At 38.9% G+C, this 14,795-nt stretch overlaps 1 protein-coding gene across 4 annotated transcripts in view; it reads right to left on the minus strand.

Moving 5' to 3' along the window:
- Positions 1-14,795, minus strand: part of TAFA2 (TAFA chemokine like family member 2) — a 528,509-nt gene that overhangs the window by 263,485 nt on the left and 250,229 nt on the right. Inside the window, exon 2 of one of the 4 annotated variants that reach the window (XM_089307432.1) lies at positions 4,371-4,485. The exons of the other annotated variants lie outside the window; for them this stretch is intronic. The gene's annotated coding sequence lies outside the window, so the exon portion shown is untranslated. The remainder of the gene's footprint in view (positions 1-4,370; positions 4,486-14,795) is intronic. 4 annotated transcript variants of the gene reach the window in all.

A 14,795-nucleotide genomic window follows, 5' to 3' on the forward strand; every position in this document is an offset into this window, starting at 1 on the left:
CTCATCTTCACAAACACTTCTATTTTCAGTTATTATATTTTTTATCCTCATGGGTGTATGGCAGTATTGCCTTTTAATCATCCACATCATCAAGTCCTTGGCTGAACATATAGTAAGGTTCAATAAATACTTACAGAATTAAATTGGAAAAAAGCTAAGCTCAGCAGCATCCAAAGAAAGTACATGTACATTATATGATATAATTCCATCTGAGGGGAGCTTAGAGTGGAGGCTATTTTGCTCTGGCTTGAAGCTATGTTAACACAACTTCTGTGGGCCTACCTTCTCATGAACTTTTTAAGTTATCTGGATTCATTTATAACAATAGATGGAAGATATCAAGAATAAATACAAAATTTATAATTTTTGCCAATTAGACATCCATCTTTCTATGTGCATATTCTATGATGTCAAATATATTTATGTATAAGCAGTATATATATAGAAGAATAATATCCAAGTTGATTTTGGATGAAATATACATATTACAAACAAATTTTAACACTGCTCCAAAATAAAAGTGAGAAGCGCTGAGAAATTGTATAAAAGGGCATTTTAATTTTTTTCTTGCGGTAGATCTTTGTGAAGAGGGGACATTTAAGTGAGTGTTTTTCTTTGTGTATATTCTACTGGGTTAAATATTCAGAGAAATGCTTATACTTCTCTACAACTAGGTAATAACTAATTCAATCAAGAGACACTAATTAGTCACTGCTAAATGTAAACACTATGCTACACTCAATGCGATTGCACAGAACAATACAAGAGCTAGACTTGCTCCCAAGAAGTGACATAGAAATCCTATGCCAGAGAAAGTTCAAGACCCCCAAATGCAAGAATTTAAATGTAAATAGTAACTTCAGGAGAATCAAATAGCTATCCACTATGTCTCCAATGAAATATTTTGATTCTAAAGAACACACCACACTGCCATTGTTCATTCTATCAGTTTGAATGAAGCAAGTCCACCACACAACACACATCACATCAAAAAGCACAGGCAGTCTGGCACTGTTCTTTCAATCTATAATAATGTGAGGTGCTGGAAATTGAAGTGAAAGTTGAACCAACTCCTTGAACCATTCAAAATAATGTTCATAGAGGCATTCTCCTTTGGAATACCAAATATTTCAGTTCAGAACTTGAAGATCAATCAAAAACAGTGGCAGGAGGACTGAAGAAATATGTCAGAAGCAAGCAAGCAGATAAGCACTTACATTCGGGATTTATGGCGCTTCTGTTTTTGTGTGGTATTATATGAAGGGAGAAAAAGATAAGAATGGTCTACTCACCACTATCATCTATTCCCCAATAATAGAGATTACAGTTAGCCTGGATATGACAGGCATATAAGCAATGAACCCCCCAAACAGGTCTGCAGTTCCACATTTCTACAATCTCCATGCTGGTCTGATAATGTCATGGTGCTCAACTGTGGGGAGCAACTGGGAGCAACTTGGACTAGACTAAGTTACTGGAATTAAGACTTACTCTATGCATCTGCTCTCCCACAATATGGCGCTGAGAAGGGAGGAAACAGCTTCTACACAGCTGCCTCCAGTTCAACCAATAAACTGCAGGACCTGCTCCTGATTGGAGGAGAGCAGCGTACTCGGCGTGTGGGTAGCAGAGTTGGGATTGGTGGAAGAGGACTATAAAGGAGGAGAGAGACAACATGCACCAGGAACATCTAAGAGGAACACCTGTGCAGCCCCCAAGAGAGCCGGCCGGCGGTGTGCCGCTCCCCCGCGGAAGTGGGGAAGGTGGCAGGGGGAACCGCCCTTCCACGGAGGTGGAAGGGTCGGTAGCCAACCCGGGAAGAACCAGCAGTAACCCGGGGAGGGCCGAGCAGACAAAAGAACAGCGCAAGGTCTTGTGTCATTCCTCCACGAAGAGGGGGAGCAACATAATGGTGCCGTGACTCAGATATGAAGCCTAGGCAGGGTTTAGTGTCATTCCTCCACGAAGACGGGGAGCGACACTCAACCTTTCTTAATAAGGTGTTCTTGTCAGTTCAACAGATCTTCATCATCCAACAGAGAACATCACACAACACTATCACTTAAAACATGTTTGAAACTACGTTCTTGCTCTCTTACTCCATCCCCAAGCCAAACACCATTTCCTTTAGTGCTCTACACACAAATTGTGGAATAATAGGGCTATACTTCAGCCAGCCCCCATACTTTACATGACTTAATAGCGCACATTGAAGTTGCTTGCTCATTTTAAACCATTATACAGAAATCTGAGACACATGTAGGTCTCAATCTCAACATCATTGCTTCAAGCCTCACACTCCGCATTTTGGGTTTCTTGTGATTGTCTGAAGTTTATTTTTTTTTCAGAAATAGTGTAATTAAGTAATTATAGCAACCACATTTCCAATTATTGATAGCTTACTCTGTTCTAGTCACTGTGCTAATCATTTCACATATTTTCTTAGTTAATCACTAAAACAATGTCATTCAGTTGAGTTGATGTGCGGAATTATTATTATCCCAATCAGCTACATTAGGAAACTGATAGACAAAAGAAGCAGGAACGTTCAGGCTGGCAGAGTGGCACAGTGAGTTAAGCTGAATTGAGTCTCAGCTGCTCCATTTCCTATCCAGTTCCCTGTTAATCTACCTAAAAGTAGTGGAAAATGGCCAAAATACTTGGGCCCCTGCCACTTTCATGGGAGACCTCCATGGAGTTCCAGGCTCCTGGCTTCTGCCTGGTCCAGCCCTGGCTGTTGGGACTATTTGGGGAATAAACCAGCAAATGGAAGACATCTCTCTCCATCCCTCTCTCAAACTTCCAAATAGATAATTTAAACCACTTTTAATTCATTTTCCATAAACTTTGTAAAATGCCCTCTTAAGTCTGATTCCACAGTCTAATACAGAAGACATGTAAAATATGTAATAAATCCTTTTTAAAGGGGACAGAAAAAATGATATAACACAAAGAAAGAAGATGTTCACTAAGCTTGAAAGATCAGAGAATTGAATACACAGTTGAACATGGCTTTGCAGAAGACCACACATTCACAATGCAAAAGAGACAAAGAATACTCCATACACAGGATTACATGCAACATACAACAAAGGATTACATGCATGAAAAAGTAGACTGTAACGAACTCAGAGAACGTCAGGAAACCACAGTATTTCTAAAGCTAAGACTAAAAAAGATGTACAGCAAAGAAATGATGGGAAAGGAAGATACAAGTTGGACGTTGATGGCTATGCTAAGAAGCACAGACTCAAAACAAAAGCTTGGACTGTACCATTAACACACAAAATTCAATACCCTTTGTATACACAGACAATTCCACAGCTGAGAAAGAACTTTAAAGGTCAATCTCATTCACAAAAAAATCAAATACCTTGGAATAAATTTAACCAAGGATGTCAAATATGAGAAATTATAAAACATTAAAGAAAGAAATAGAAGACACAAAAAATGGAAAAATCTTCCATGTTCATGGATTGGGAGAATTATTATCATCAAAATGTCCATACTACCAAAAACAATATATAGATTCAATGTGGTACCAACCAAAATAGCAAGGACATTCTTCTCAGACATAGAAAAAGCAATGCTGAAATTTATATGGAAACACAGGAGACCCCAAATGGCTAAAAACAATCTTATAAAACAAAAACAAAACTGGAGGCATCACAATACCAGATTTCAAGACATACTACAGGGCAGTTATAATCAAAACAGCATGGTAGTAGTAAAAAAGCAGATGGATGGACCAATGGAATAAAAGAGAAATGCCAGAAATCACCCATGCATCTACAACAAACTTATCTTTGACAAGGGAACTAAAATTATCACTGGAGCAAGAACAGTCTCTTCAACAATTGGTGCAGAAGTATGAAACAAAACTCCTACCTTAACACCTAACACAAAAATCCACTCAAAATGGATCTAGGACTAAATCTAAGATCTAAATCTATGACCCGATATCATCAAATTATTAGAGAACATTGGGGAAACCCTGCAAGACATTGGCATAGGCAAAGAGTTCTAGGGAAAGACCCCAGAGGCACAGTCAATCAAAGCCAAAATTGACAAATGGGATTACATCAAATTAAAAAGCTTCTACACTGTAAAAGAAATACTTAGAAAAGACACAACCAACAGAATGGAAGAAATTATTTGTATACTATGCAATTGATAAAGGATTAATAACCAGAATATAAAAAGAGATCAGAAAACTCAACAGAACAAACAACTCAGTGAAGAAATGGGCAAAGTACTTAAACAGTCATTTTTCAAAAAAGGAAATCCAAATTGCCCACAGACACATGAAAAAATTCTCAGCATCACTAGACATCAGGGAAATGCAAATCAAAACCACAATGAGGTCTTACCTCACTCATTAGAGTGGCCTTCATATAGAAATCAAGAAACAACAAATGCTGGTGAGGATGTGGGGGAAAAGGTACTGTAATCCACTGTTGGTGGGAATGTAAACTGGTACAGCCACTGTGGGAAGACAGTATGGAAATACCTCAGAAATCTGAATATAGACTTACCATATGACCCAGCCATCCTAATTCTGGGAATTTACCCAAGGGAAATGAAATCAGTTATCTGTATCCATACATTTATTTCAGCTCAATTCACAATAGCTAAGATATGGAATCAACCAAAATGTCCATCAACTGAAGACTGGTTAAAGACATTATGAGATATGTACACCATGGAATATTATGCTCAATTTAAAAAATGAAGTCCTGTTGTTTGCAACAAAATTTTTGAAACTGGAAAACATTATACTTAGTGAAATAAGCCAGTCCCTAAAGAACAAATACCATATGTTCTCCCTGATCTAACTAATAGAGCATCTAAAAGGTTATCTATAGATGTGAAAATGATACTGTGAGATACAATGACTTTGAACAACCCTTGTTTCAACTGTTGAGGAACAGATTTTTTTTTTATATATATATATATACTACTTGTTGAACTCTTTACTTAGTATAGAATTAATCATATGTGTATAAATAATTGAAAATAGATTTAAGTGAAAAAATAAGAATGGGAATAGGAGCAGGAGGAGGAAGAAGAGTGGGAGTGTGGGCGGGAAGGCAGGTATTGTGGGAAGAATCACTATGTTCCTAAGGCTGTATTTATAAAATGCATGAAGTTTATATTCCTTAAATAAAAGGTTTCTGGGGAAAAATACAATACAATATATGTAGACAATGCTGTTTCGAAAACATATGGGAAATAAAGATGAAGGAATGATCACCCCCCTCAAAAAATGGAAATATTCAAGACTGAAGAGTTTGAGTCAGGCAGAGGAAAGTGGTAAATTATATAATATTCTAGAATCTACTGAAAGCACTTCTATTTCTCATGATATAATCTAATAGAGCATTATACATTATATTTAATAATAAGTCAAGCAGCTGGGGTTAGGGCATCATCATTACCTCTGTCAGGAAGGAAAAGCTGAGAAGGGAGAACTTCCGATTAGTTTACTCAGTAGTAATTCCATAATTACATATTCCATAGATAATAGCTTCATTCTCCCACCTCTTTCAAAATTATACGAACCCTACATCTTGGTGTTTTAAACTTCACATCTGGAATTCAGAGTGCATTCATTTTTCTTGGCCAACCCCTGAGTGATAGTGATGGCATCAAGTATTAGGACTGAATACAAGGAGGAAATAAGTGGGGAAAGGACTCAGCAGTAAAACTTGACAGTAGGAGGAACCTTGATGTTAGTAGGAAAACAAGGAGAAAGACTTATTTAAAAGATTAAATGACTTGAAGAACAAACTGGCAATTGGAAATAAAGATTATTAACAGCAATAAATCATCTGAGAGAGACAGCTGGGCAACAGGATGAGCTACCAAAGGGAATGAAGAACCCAAGGAATGGGACGTGGGATTCAACCACTAAACTGAGCTCAACAGTACTACTGATAAGTCAGTTTCATGATTAGGAGGTAGAGAATCTAGGTAACACATAAACTAGTGACCTAAATTAAGCAAATCGTGTGTTAGAAATGATTTTCTCACCCACTTGAGGACTCTTATTCAAATACTAGTCTCAGAAAATAGCACTCAATATATTATCACCCCAGAAGAAACGTATTTGTGTGAGTTGTATAAAAGAACAGTTTGTTTTCCCTTTCAAACATATAACTTCCATTAAAATAAGTACATGTTTTTGTAAACCTGTCAAAGACAGATTATAGACACTGTTAGTGAAGGTCATTTGAGTCCAATTCTTCTACCTAGGAGCATACCTATGAATACAAATGAAAAGCCCACTACAAAAATGTTCTAAGATTTTCTAGTGCCTCTAATCCTCTCATCTCTATAATGTTAACAGCTGAATGGAAAGAACATTTTATATTGTATTTTAATCAAGTACATATCCTCCAAGGAAGAGTGTACATTTCAAACATGTATACCCACAGCTTAGAGCCTTGAACAAACAGATCCAGATTCCCACAAGTCAGAGAGCAACTTCGAGTCATCTATGGGTTTATATCTCTTTTACTCATGGTGGCAGTGAGAAATATACAAGGAACAGCCACTTGTTCCTGACGGCATTGGGACCAACGAAGATATTTGTCTGTGTGTCCTTGGCAGTGGTTGTACACACACACAAACATCTACACACAGCCACACTTCCACATACTGCTGCATCTTCATGTCCACATCCATTGATAGCTGCACTCACCAGCAGCCACCCCTATCCATGCCTCCCAGTTGCTTATTTGGGCTTACAGACACTAGTGCTCCTGAGCCAAACAGTTGCCTAACAGATCTTCGGGCAGTTAGCCACGCAGGTAGAACTGTCAGTTACCATTATATTACCATGACACCACAGAGGCACGGATATATGGGAGTATATAAGGACATATAAGGGCATATAAGGGCACGGATATATTGGAGCATAAAGATAAGGAGCCAAGGGCAACAGGCACAGGAACTTGGTAACTTTTCTTTCCCAAGTTCATCTCCTCAACAAAACATGTAAATTCTGAATTCCTCATCATTCACCAAGCTTAAAAAAAACAATTATTTGCCCCATTTGTTCCCAAACTTGTCTTCATATTAAAATCATGAGGAATCTTTAAACAATTTAAAATTTCAGGGTACCACCCAGAGCAATTAAATCTCACAACCTCCTGCAAGGGGGTGGGGACTGGGCATTGGGAGCACAGAGACTATTTTTTCAAAACTCCCAAGGTGAATCCAACGTGCAGACATGTTGGAAACCACTGTGTTTGGGATTAGCTAATTCCAACATGGAAATCTTTAAAAGAAACCTGATTCACCCTGGAGAGCAGCAGTGCTGATTGTGTTGAATATCACAGTCACCTGGCGAGTTCTAAAAAGCCACAGATCCTCTTCAGACCCCAGACCAATTAAATTACAATTCTCAAGGAGGGTGGGGGTCACTGTTCTTTAATACTCCAAAGGAATTGCTAAGTTTGACAATCAGTGCTTCAAATGAGACAACCATTTGTATTACTAGGAAAACCCATTAGTTGTCTGGAAAGAGAATTTCATGGGTATAAAAAATTTCTTATTAAAATTCTCCCAAGAAGGAAGAACAAGAAAGTATATTATGTTATATAAATATATGGGTGCTCTAGTAAGTATACCAGCTATTTACTACAATATTCAGAAAGAGGGCAGGGACAGAAGATAACCAAGAAAAGATAAATACAACGTATTGTCATTTAAAGATGCAGTTTGAATCTTTCCATCTCTATGTAATCAATAAAATGTGCTCCTGTCCTATTCACTCCTTTTTCCAAATGTGTAAGTTTACAAAAATTTAAAGTTGTGTAAGGTATAATTTTAGTGGTAGAAGAAGGTTCCCAAATACTCAGATATGCTTATTGAGTGACTGAACAATTCCAAAACAAGAAAAGGTCAACTCTTAACCTCTCACTTCCATTCTGGCCACTCTTGCTTAGAATCTGTTGAAAATTAGCTCAGTGTAAGCACCATGTTTCAAATGCAAATGCAGCAGAAGGAGTGGTTAAATTAAGATGACTTGATATAATTTTTAAGTGTTTATTTAATCTTCACTTTTGTGTAAATATACTTCAATGGAAGGTTTAAGTATCATTTAAAACACGTTTTATAAAGTATAATTAGATGTGCTGTCAGATGGGAAGACAAATTAAAAGTGCAATTCACACTGTCGTAGCAGCAATGCCACCCAGGAACAGCTGGGCTTTGCACAATGCTCAAGGCAGAATGTATTCCAGTCTTCACAGTGTGCAACTTGCAGGGTTACTAGTATTTAAATTATTGAACAACGCAGTGTTCTTTGGTGGAAAAATCTAAGTGCTACATAAATACCGGAGGTAGAGAGAGATCTTTTCTTTTCAACTTTTGCAAATTGCCTGGTAAGAGCCTCATTATACCCAGTTCACCCAAGTAATGACTAAGCACGCATTGCCAGTTGGCAGGGAACGCTTAAGGCAAAGTTAGCAGCAAACATACACAGAGCCAATCATTTGGGGGAGGATTTAGTAGTTTTTATAAATGCCAATCTCTAGGTCAAAGTCAGCTGAGCCAACAGATTTTCTTTTCATTGTATATATTGAAAGTAAATAACATGATGTTCAAATATAATGATACATAATCAAATGATTACTATAGCACATCCAATTATTGTATCTTCTCTCACATTTACCTTTTTGTGTGTGACAAGCACATAAAAATCAACTCAGCAAATTTCCTGTCTTCATGCTGTACATTGGATCCCTGGATTTATGCATCCTATAGAAATGCAACTTAACAGCCTTTTACCTACAACTCGCTGTCTAGGTTTGCCTCTCCTCATCCTTAGGAAGCACCTTTCTACCCTCTCTATTGTACATATGCTATATATTCTATTTTTTGGATACCACATATGAAATATGAAAAATTCTTTCTGTGGCTAGCTTACATCACCCAGCATGATGTCCTCCTGGGTCATCATATTGTCACAAATGTCCAGATCTCCCTTTCAAAGGCTTCATAATATTCCAGTGTGTGACTGTTGGAAAAAACGGCCAACATGAAAGATCTCTATGAGTGAGATCTCAGCAGAAAGAACGGGCCATCGAAGAAGGAAGTACCTTTCTCTGAAGGGAGGAGAGAACTTACACTTTGACTATGGCCTTGTCTAAATAATGCTGGAGTTTGTGGACTCAAGAGGCTTCCATAGCCTTGACAGCTCATGACAAGAGCCTCAGGTGATCACTGACGTCATAAATAAGAGTGTCAGTTTGTTAAATCAACAACAGGAGTCACTGTGCACTTACTCCTCATGTAGGATCTCTGTCCTTAATGTATTGTACTATGAGAATTAACAGTATAACTAGTACTCAAACAGTACTTTACACTTTGTGTTTCTGTGTGGGTACAAACTGTTGAAATCTTTCCTTAGTGTAGAGTTGATCTTCTGTATATAAAGATAATTGAAAATGAATCTTAATGAAGAATGGGATGGGAGAGGGAGTAAGAGAAAGGATGGGTTGCGGGTGGGAGGGTGGTTATGGGAGAAGAACAGCTATAATCCAAAAGTTGCACTTTTGAAATTTATATTTATTAAATAAAAGGTTTCTATTAAAAAATATTCCAGTGTGTGTACCTATACACATCAGTTTCTTTACTCATCCACAGAGAGACAATCAGGTTTTTTTCATACTGGGATACTGTGTATAATGCTGCAATGAACATGGGTGCACATGTTTCTAAATTATCCCCACAGTTGCTACCACAGAGATAGGTAAAATTCGAGCTACTGGTAGTGTTATGCTGAAACATCAAGAGGGAATCACTTGATGATTCCCTTTGGAGATGATGTTCAAAAGGTACAAATTTTCAGTTTTAAGATGAAAATCTGGGGCTGGTGCTGTGGCGCAGTGAGTAAAGCCACTGCCTGCAGTGCCAACTTCCCATATGAGAGCCAGTGCCAACTTCCCATATGAGAGCCAGTTCGAATCCCAGCTGTTCCACTTCTGACCCACCTCTCTGTTGTGGCCTGGGAAAGCAGTAGAATTTGGTCCAGATGCTTGGGCCCCTGCACCCATGTGGAGAGCCAGTTTCTGGCTCCTGGCTTCAGATCAGCTTCAGATGTTGCAGCCATCTGGGGAGCAAACCCGCTGATAGAATTCTCTCTCTCTCTCCCTGTGCCTCTTTGTAACTCTGCCTTTCAAATAAATAAATAAACCTTAAAAAAGGTGAATATCTGATGATATAATGTACAGCATGGGGGGCTAGAGTTAATAATACTGTATTGTACACTGGAAATTAGTTGAGGGTAGATCACAATTTTCTCCCCAAAGAAGGCAACTATGGGAAGTGATTGACATGTTCAATTGCTTGCTTGTGGTGATCATTCACAATGTAAATGTATATCAAACCATCATGTTGTACACCTTAAAGACACACAATTTGTCAATCACATCACAATAAAGCTGTGAATTTCAAAAAGAGGAAATCATTTCACTAAATAGTGTGATTAGAGAATGAACCTAAATTTCAAGGTAAACCAACATAACACTCATCAGTTACCCAATCCAAAGGCAGTGTACTTTTTACCAACAACCTGAGCTGTTGTGACACCCCTGCTTCAGTGTTAGAATTTGTCACTAGAGCAGCCTAAAGCCTTGTTTTTCTTTCACTAAATACACCTATTATTGTCTCATAAATAATGTATTATGATATTTCATCTGGAACATATTTTATAGTTTATCTATGATTTTGAAAATAAAAAAAATCATAAAAATAATTTTAAAGTGAACCCTCTGAGCAAAGAAACACACACAAAGCATCTAATTTAGCTTTCACTTTGAATCTGGCTGGCAATGCTTATTATAATACAAACATTACAGAGAAAATGAGATAATTTAAAAATCATCCTTTGTAAACATAAAATATTTGCAACTTTTCATATTACAAACTTCATATACTTTATCCCAATGAAAATTCCAGTGCACTTTTTTACATTAAGCCTCATTAAATGTTTCATGTGATCAGCCTTTCAATTCTCCTCTTAGCTAAATTTGTAGATAAATATTTCATCTGAAAATTTCTAAATAATTCCAAATGGCTAATATTAAGAAATCATTTTTAGCAATAAATATGTCCTTTCTTGAAAGGTGGTATATGTTTTCACATCTACACTAGAAATATAAAAAACACTAGCAAATTATGAAACAAAGATGCCTTACTGTCTTGACTTTCCTATTTGGCTGTATGCACCCAGTGTGCACCAAATGTCATGGATTCCATTGCCAAAGCAAGGCAGTGCACATGCGGCTGTCCAGCAAAGCCACCTGACTTCTTTGGTGAATTTCATTCTACACACTATACCTGGCCTCTAAATGTATCTGAATATGTGTCTATCTTACGGTGGGTAGACCAAGGAAGTCCAACTGTACTCTTTAAAAACCTTTCTCTTGACTGTTTTTATTGAATGCTACAGACCTTTCCAGTTTCCAGGAATATGAGACATTTGTTCACTTTGTTTCTCTCACCAGAAAGGAATCAAGCAAAACAGCCAGGCTCACATAACACAAACACGAGATTGTGCCCTCATTCTTCTAAAAGGTGCTTAGACAACTTATGTTCAGGGTGGGGTTGGGAGATCATTCCCCTGGTTTCAGGAAATTAGGGTTGTGCCTTTTTTGAGATTCAAAATCTTTTCTACAAAAATCATAAAAAACATATCTACAATATTGTCCATGGTGAAGATGTTAGAAACAGCATTACCCAATTTTCCTTAGCAATGAATAGTGAGCTGTGTGACTTCAAGAAACGTACTTGGCTTTTCTGTGCCAATTTTTCCCATGTGAAAATGAATATAACAATATTACTTCTCTCATATGAGATTGTGTTGATTAAAAAAGATAATATACACAAAACAGAATGATTTTGTGATTATAGAATGATTTTGAATGATTACTTAATAAAATTAACTTATTTTGCTCAAAAAAATTAACTTATTTTGAAAGAAGAATTTAAGAAAGATGTCTGAAAGGCCTAGAATTCTCTATGAATATCTTCTAAACGTGGTGAATCTGATATCCTCATCAGCATTTAGCATATAAATCATAGTCTCCATTCTAGGATATAACTCCTATTAATTCTACAATGCTGCCGGCGCCGCGGCTCACTAGGCTAATCCTCTGCCTAGCGGCGCTGGCACACCGGGTTCTAGTCCCGGTTGGGGCGCCGGATTCTGTCCCGGTTGCCCTTCTTCCAGGCCAGCTCTCTGCTGTGGCCAGGGAGTGCAGTGGAGGATGGCCCAGGTGCTTGGGCCCTGCACCCCATGGGAGACCAGGAGAAGTACCTGGCTCCTGCCATCGGATCAGCGTGGTGCGCTGGTTGCAGCGTGCTGGCCGCGGTGGCCATTGGAGGGTGAACCACCAGCAAAGGAAGACCTTTCTCTCTGTCTCTCTCTCTCACTGTCCACTCTGCCTGTCAAAAAAAAAAAATATTCTACAATGCTTCATGATAAATAGTATATTTAGGAGGCTTATTCTTCAAAACGCATTTTAAATAGAAACAGGTTGGGAACAGGTGCCTACACAAGAAACGAGCTTAGGCATGCACCTGGGTCAGACAGAAGGCATGAAGAGATGAAGAGCAAACAGCCCACAGGTCTGCACACACCCACACACGTTAGATCTGGATTCCTCTGTGGTACTCCGTGGCTCTCAAATTGATGATACCACGGATTCACCTAGGCAGGATTTGAAGCTATCTGGATAAAGTGCACATTTCAAAGTCTCAACCCAGAACAACTGAACCACATCTCCGTAGGGGCAGGAGCCCAGAAAATGCCATTTGACAAGATCTCCCTTCCCAGGCTCCAAGTCCCATTGTGACTGTAAACGCAGTGGTTCGTGTATTCAAAAACTGTAAGAACTGATGTCCCAAATGAGCAGTAGCTATGCCTGCTTATTCTTGCCAATGCTTGTCTCCATTTGCTTTGCTTTGGAAACTGGGCATACATGGCAATGAACAGTATTTCTTCAATGAACATTAGCTACTGCTTCCCGATCAAAAAATCAAGAGCCTAGTTCCTCCTCACCAGGAGTGTGAAATTCATTTTAACAGAATAGATGCTGCTCCATCAGTACTAAACTATAACAGAGTACAATATAAAACCAAATGACGTTTGCTATTTTCATGCAGATAACCTGATGCCATTCTTTTATGCTAGCCAATGAATTACCATTGAAGTGAATTCTGGTAGAACAAATCCCCTCAAATACCACAGTTACTTTGTAATTGTGCAGTACATTTTTTAATTACTCTGCCACTATATAGCACTTACCACATAATTAGGTAAATAGTAATTATCCCTTGAGGAACCAACAACTAAGTGGAATTGGTGTACAGCAAAGTGAAACACTGCCTTACTGAATGAACACAGGAAGGAGATATTCGATGAAGGTTTTAAGAATTAAACCACTGAAGAATATCCCAAAGGGCACAGGTTCTAGTTTACATCACATAAATAAGGAAGGAACAGGGGGTTGGCACTGCAGCATAGTGGTTAAGGCCACCACCTGCAGTGTGGGCATCCCATATGGGCACCGGTTCAAGATCCGCTGCTCCTCTTCCAATCCAGCTCTCTGCTGTGGCCTGGAAAAGCAGCGGAAGATGGCCCAAGTGCTTGGGCCCCTGCACCCATGTGGGAGACTCAGAAAATTTCCTGGTTCCTGGCTTTGGAATGGCCCAGCTCCAGCTGTTATGGCCATTTGGCGAGTGAACCAGCAGATGGAAGACTTCTCTATATGTCTCTCCCTCTCTCTGTCTGTGACTCTACATCATAAATAAATGAATGAATAAATAAATAAATCTTTTTTAAAAAGTAAATAAAAAGGAACAAACATCTTTAATTGGATAAAGTGTCATCAGAATTGAAAGGGAAGGGGAGCTGGTAAGAAGGAAGTTAACAACAGATGAAGTAAGAGGAAAGGAAAACAAATTCTTTAATCTCAAAGAGAAAGAGCCCACTGGCATGCAGTAAGACCTGGGCATCAACTCGTGCACCCCCACGGTGGCTTCAGGGCTACAGTAAAGGGAGCTGGAAGGAGGTCAGTTGGTGAAAGAAGCAGATACAGTGAGCTAGACGGGAAGGGAAGCCCTGCAAAGGAAGCAAGTGGAAATAAAGAAATAGGAAAAAGTAGCAGCCTTCTGGGTTAATTCCCCTTTACCAAGTCTGCATCTCATAAAAGTATACTCTAAAGCTGGTGCCGCAGCTCAATAGGTTAATCCTCCGCCTTGCAGCGCCGGCACACCAGGTTCTAGTCCCGGTCGGGGCACCAGATTCTGTCCCGGTTGCCCCTCTTCCAGGCCAGCTCTCTGCTATGGCCCAGGAAGGCAGTGGAGGATGGCCCAAGTGCTTGGGCCCTGCACCCGCATGGGAGACCAGGAGGAAGAACCTGGCTCCTGGCTTCAGATCAGCGTGGTGTGCTAGCCACAGCACACCGGCTGCAGCGGCCATTGTTGGGGGGGGGGGTGAACCAACGGAAAAGGAAGACCTTTCTGTCTCTCTCTTTTTCACTGTCCACTCTGCCTGTCAAAAAAAAAAAAAGTATACTCTAAATATCACAGTAGTTAGAAACACTGTTGGTAGAGCTTATTTAGAAAGCAAATTGTTAACATCTTTCACATCAAATTATCTTTAAAGATTTCATGCTCAGAAAGTATCTACAATAATTTCCAGATGCTCCTTTTCCCATAGGAATATATCCCCAGAATCACAGTGTCAGGAAATCTGAACAATTATTTGATTTCCAAATAAC

This window comes from Oryctolagus cuniculus, chromosome 11 (genome assembly GCF_051225735.1).
Source record: "Oryctolagus cuniculus isolate XC-2025 breed Fujian yellow rabbit chromosome 11, ASM5122573v1, whole genome shotgun sequence".
Classification (NCBI taxonomy): domain Eukaryota; kingdom Metazoa; phylum Chordata; class Mammalia; order Lagomorpha; family Leporidae; genus Oryctolagus; species Oryctolagus cuniculus.